General features: G+C 45.7%; 1 protein-coding gene across 1 annotated transcript in view; it reads left to right on the top strand.

The window, feature by feature from the left end:
• The window catches only part of CLYBL (citramalyl-CoA lyase), a 277,204-nt gene extending 272,073 nt beyond the window's left edge, over positions 1–5,131 (top strand). Inside the window, exon 9 of the mRNA XM_040487161.1 lies at positions 210–5,131. The gene's annotated coding sequence lies outside the window, so the exon portion shown is untranslated. The remainder of the gene's footprint in view (positions 1–209) is intronic.
• Positions 5,132–5,876: the final 745 nt, after the last annotated feature.

The raw sequence follows: 5,876 nt of genomic DNA, 5'->3' as shown, positions 1-5,876 counted from the left end.
TAATAGCCTCAGAGAATGGGAAAAGCAGTTTGAGAGAATTTTTGAGATACTGCCTTGGGGGTAGAAGAAGGGACTCTGGAAACTGTAACGGTCCACGCCAGCTCTCCTTCCAGGGTGGAGCCCAACTGCACTGTTTCCACACCTTGACCTGGTGTGAAGGGCGGTTTAGGTGGCTCCCTGACCATTTGTGGAATCATTCCTGCTTCCAGGCAGCACGCTACAAGCCGGCCTTCAAAGATATACCAGAAGCCAAGTATCCTGTCTGTCATCACTTAATAATGCTTGAAGCTTTTCCTATAACAAAAGGGGCAGAAACAACCCTACCTCGCATTGTGGGAGCCCGATAATTCTTCCACCAGCTCTACCTACACCAGAAGAGCTTTCTCTTAACTGTAAGTATTAGATCTGACTAATCGGGACGACCACTGCCTTTGGTAAGTAAAATCGGAATAAAGTGACTGTTTGCAACTTTACTTGGTCACACACAGCAATAAGGAGGGACTCGATAGCTTGCAATGATATGTAACTTCCTGTTGTTTTTGGTAAAATAGACAAATGTGTCCCGTTTCAAGAAAGTCAACATCATTTTTATACACATTCTCTTGCGAGGTAGGAATCAAACCACAGAGACAGAAGGGCTGTCTACTTGTTCGTTCCTGGCATCCACCATGGTGCTTGCCCTTAATACATTTTTGTTGAGTGAATCAATGAATCAGTTAATGAAGTAGGAAACAAAGGAAAGATAGTCTCCTCTCTATTGTGTTAGATGCTGGGGATATGAAGATATGTAACCCGGGTCCCTCCCCTGGGCAGCTCACCCTGGTGGTGGAGCCAGACCCACAAATAGAGAAAGACTCAAACACGATGTGACTGATTCCTACAGTCATCTTACTGATCGTCCGTACTCATGTCTTAGTTCCTCCTGAAGTTCCTCCTGTTTCAGGTGCTTATACTCAGTAACACATAATTCCTTACTTTACAACTTCCCATTCTAGTCTGGAAAACCAGCATGAAGCACAGAAAGCACGATACCACATGGAAAGCAAAACAGAAATATGTACACTGCAGAGAGGCAACACCCTGTAATTTAATCACATAGACTCTGGCATTGGACTGCTTGAATTCACAAAGCTGTGTGACCTTGGACAAGATGCTTAGCCTCTCTGGGCTTTAATCATTCCATTTGTAAAATGAGGATAATACGGAGACCTATCTTATAGGCGTTTGATAAAGAATAATTGAGTTAATATCTGTAAAACACTTAGGAAAGTGCCAAGCTCATACTTCATACCATCATAAACATATGCGAAATAAATCTTTCCTGTCTTCTTTGAATTTGACTCTCATTAAGAACTCTCTAACTTTCTCTGTGCATGCCTGAATATTCTCCCCAGATAAGATGCATGACCAAATGCAACTCCAAAGCTATGGGCTCAGGTTAATAGGGAAGGAGAGGTGAGATTCCTATCTGTGTATGGAAAATAATGAGCATTTGACAGAATGAAAAAAATCATCAAAGCCAGGGTACCTAAACCAGGATTGCAAATCCATTCTAAACAACCACTACTCCCTCCTCCCTGGTCGAGGGAGGACGGACGTTGCTAATCAACCTCAGTATCCTTTCCCACTGAGTCTAGATTCAGGCTCTACATTATTTTCCAAACAGGGCCCCAGGCATTGACTACTAACCAGGGCCTATTGTATCTCTGGCCTAAAACTTATCTTAAGGTTAGCCTCGGGGTTAGTTTCCCCCTGGGAACACAGGACAGCCTTCCCTTCCAGGCACCCTGCTGCGGAGCCACAGTGGAACTGCCTGCTCCCAGGACTGAAGGCCAGCTCCTGAAATGCCCTGCCAGACCCCACTCCTGAGAGAACACTAATGGAGCTGGTCCTACTCTGCCCTCCCTTGTGTGTCCACGGCCCTCTGTGACCTCAGCTAAGCAAGTTACTTAACTTCTCTGAGTCTCAGAATCTGATTCTTCCTGGGAAAATGGGATCTCTCTCTCTCTCTCTTTCTCTCTCTCTGCTGGAGTAACAGAGCAGCCTCCCAGTAAATGGCACATGCCATATTGCTAAGCCCAGCTCTGTCTTCCCACCAGCCTGTCACAGTGCCTTCATGACTTCATCCACAGGTCCCAGCATAATATAAAACAGGGCTGGGATGCTCCTGTTGAGGCCACTGTTACCTCCCCCTCCCCCTAACACAAGACTAACTGTCTGTGAACTCAAGGTCACATAGGCTCCAACACTGGGGAAGAGGTGAAGACCAGTTTGGGGGATGGACAGTGAAGGGATTCCCCAAGGTGCATGCAAGGACTCCATCACAGACCCTATTAGGGAACAATGGAGGGGGCACTTTGCTCCCATAAGCGGAGAGGTGTCTTCTCCTGGCGGGGACCAGGGATGAGACCAAGTGGATGACATCCCACCTGTCCACCTTCTCCAGCTCCTCTTAATGAGGGGCTGACTTAACTAAGACTTTCCATTTCTGGAGCCACTCTCATTACCTCCTTCCACTGGACCTTGGTATGGAAGACTCAATTACCACTTCCTGTCCCTTCCTCAAATGGGAGGGTTGTGCCCTGTAAAGCTTAGCCATGGCCTTCTCCCTCTGCCTGCCTCTCCCCTCCGCCTCCTCTCTCTGACTCTTTGCCTGCTCTTACCAAGTATGTGAGTGATATCCCCCCACCCTCACAGAGAGGAGCAGGTCCTGCTGTCCTTCTAGAGAAAGCAGCCTGGCACCCTTTAGCCCCTGCTTCTGCTCAAGAACAGCAAATTAGTCAAGGGCTGGCATTTCTGGGTCATCTGCGGGACAGCGTGTGACCTTCCTCTCCTCCCTGTGTCCACTACTTCCTGGGCCAGGCCTGCGATTCAGCTCCTCCAAATCCAGGGCCCTTCATGTAAAGGCCCTGTCAACATTATAGACTTCTCTTCTGAGAGTTTTACAAGTTAACTGGGAAAATGAAATGAGCCCGGGCGGAAAGTTGCCTTACAAGGGAGCAAATCTGGGCAGAGAGCGGACCGGGCGGTAGCAGTCTCACAGAGTCCGCGTTGAACCATCAGCCAATTTAATGTCTGCATTAAAAACGGATTTGTGTGGAATGTAGTGCTTCTTTTAATTGCTCCAAATAAATATCCTGGGTAATTTTAAGAAAGACTGCCGCAGTAGCTTCCTGAGCAGCAGCACGAGCCATATATTACCAGCAAGTGCTTTGGGGCATTGTTTGCTGAGAAAGGCGTTACATAAATTGAAACTCCTTTTGCTCAGAGCCTAGTCCCGAAAGTTCATGCAGTGAGAAACATTTCTCACCGTGCACAAACTGTGAATTGTATATAAAATTAAATTTTCTGATTAAAATCTGCATTGTTGGACCTCCCGCTGACTGCCACCATTTTGCTGAAATAAGATACTATTTGTGGTAATGGCAGCGCGGGAAACCTGTTATCATTGATTGTAAACTGGCCTCACTCCTACGGCTTAAAAAATCTGGAGAGCTTTATTGTGCAAACATTGCATTTTCCGTACAAATATTACCGAGCAAAGCTTTACCACCGATTCATCAGCTGGGGTGCACGCAGATTACAATCCGACCCATCAGCCCTAAATCTGCTGCACACCCAAGGCTGCAGGTAGGGTTCTGTGAGGTGCAGGATGCTGGCAGGAAAACGAGACAAGCATACACAACCATCTGCTGCTTTTTAATTTAAAAAATATTTTGCTTCACAAGGGCATTATTACTTGAGAGACTAAGGAAGATAAAAGGAAAAGCTGAGGCCTCAGAAGAGTTCAGATTCAACAGCCTGCCCCACCCCCCAACCCGTGCCCCAGGGAGCCGCCTAGCACCGCCCCATCCCCTCTCCCCAGACTGCCAACCTCCAAGCCCCCCCACCCCTGGGTCTGAGAAACAGCCTTAGGAAAGTCAGCTCCGACTCCTCCCAGCAATGTTGACGGAAGACTCAAAGCTAACAACTCCGTCTGACAAATGCAGAATCTGAAACCAAAACAATGGAGATAATTTTTTTTCCTAAGAAAATCTGTGTTCAGAATTAGAACCCCAAAGGCTGCCTTTCTATCTTACATTTTCCCCCAGCTTTCGCTTTACAAGTGAATGCTTGCTCTCCAAAAGTCAACATCAGCCAGGCACACATAAATATTTTTTACTGCCTCTTAACCATTAGAATAGATTGTCCCTCTCTTTCATGCGTAAATCACTTTGTTGCTTGGGTGATACAAAATCGCTCTGACTTACAAAGAAAGATGGGGAGGGTGGGGGTGGGGGTGGAGAAAGGTTTCACAAAATGATTGCTCCATAGCGGCCTATCTCCTATTTTGACAAATAAAATGAGCCCAAACAAACCAACTTCTTAAGGAACAACCTAGTCTGAATGTAATAAAGCATCTTTTTCTAGAAGAGCGCACTAAGGTTACAGGCAAAGCCAGTGCTGGACGAATAAACTAAGCCACGATGTGCTCTGAGGGAGCAAATGCGAGGCAAGTGGTTTGAGGTGGATGGGTGCTCAAAGACCTGAAGTTCAAAAGCACATACTTCCTGGAAGGCACCTGTGTAAAATGGGTAGGATCACACACACACGCACACACACACACCACACCACACCACACCACACCACACCACACCACACCACATCACATCACATCACAGTGTCCTTTTGCACTTTCTTTGCCCTAAAAGCCAATCCCAGGTATTCATATGCATTAACTAAGCATTCTCACCTGTGGGAAAGATATGTAGGGATAGAAACAGGAAGTTCCCAGTGGGGTACCCGGCCCAATCCCCTGTGTATTGCCTTGCCTATAGAATTTGGGGAAATCACTATGCCGATTTGTGTTTCAATTGCATAATGACTAAATAAATTAAAATAATTTACACATTTATGAATTAGCTATTTTTGAAAATTATTCCACTGGTTTTCTTTTCTAGATTTCTCTTGTGATTTCCAGTCTTTCATAGTTTCTAAAACTCTTAACTAGCCTGAACCTGAGTTTCTTACTTGGATGTAGCTGGGGAGAGGGGGCGTAAGTAATCTGTTTTCCCTTTTTCTATTATTACCACCCATACACGTGCCTTCTGTTTGAAAACCAATAATAAAATCAGTCGCAATATTACATTCATTCATTTCGATAATGTCTTGAATTTACCAGGTGCTAGGATCTAGATTTTTTTTTTTTTTATGTTTGTTTATTTTGAGAGAAAGAGAGCAAGACAGAGCTCTAGCAGGGGAGGGTACAGAGAGGGAGACAGAAATTGAAGCAGGCTCCAGGCTCTGAGCTGTCAGCCCAGAGCTGGACATGGGGCTCGAACTAGCACTTAGGAGCCGTGAGATCCTGACTTGAGCCGAAGTCGGACACTCAACCGACAGAGCCACCCAGACGCCCCTAGGATCTAGATTTTTAATCCTCTTTCACTCAAGAGTTCTGCCAGCCTGAGGAATACATCAGAAGTCCCAAGTTTACTGTCTTTTGAACTAAGATTTGAAGAAATCAAGAGAATCTACAATAAGAACTTGCATCTGATGGAGCCTTCTTCTCCCAACTTTTCTTTTCTCCTTTGCCCTACCTCCTGCCTCTTTCCCGTTAACCAGACATCCTTGGTGTTCTCCTTTCCCCCACAGGGCTCTCTGCCCAAAGGATTCCTTTCCATGGCTCTGTTATCTCCTCTAGCCTTGACCAAAGATGGAATACTTGACCTCCCCATGCCTCTGCCCAAACTTTGCCCACATTTTTGCTCTAGGATTCCATTGATTCTTTTTCTTTTCTTTTCTTTTCTTTTCTTTTTTTTATTTTATTTTTGAGTAATATCTACACCCAATGTGGGGCTCAAACTCACAACCCCAAGATCAAGAGTTGCATGCTCTAC

Source organism: Herpailurus yagouaroundi, unplaced genomic scaffold, assembly GCF_014898765.1.
Source record: "Herpailurus yagouaroundi ecotype Mexico unplaced genomic scaffold, PumYag 164, whole genome shotgun sequence".
Classification (NCBI taxonomy): domain Eukaryota; kingdom Metazoa; phylum Chordata; class Mammalia; order Carnivora; family Felidae; genus Herpailurus; species Herpailurus yagouaroundi.
This window is presented reverse-complemented; position numbering and strand designations above follow the sequence as displayed.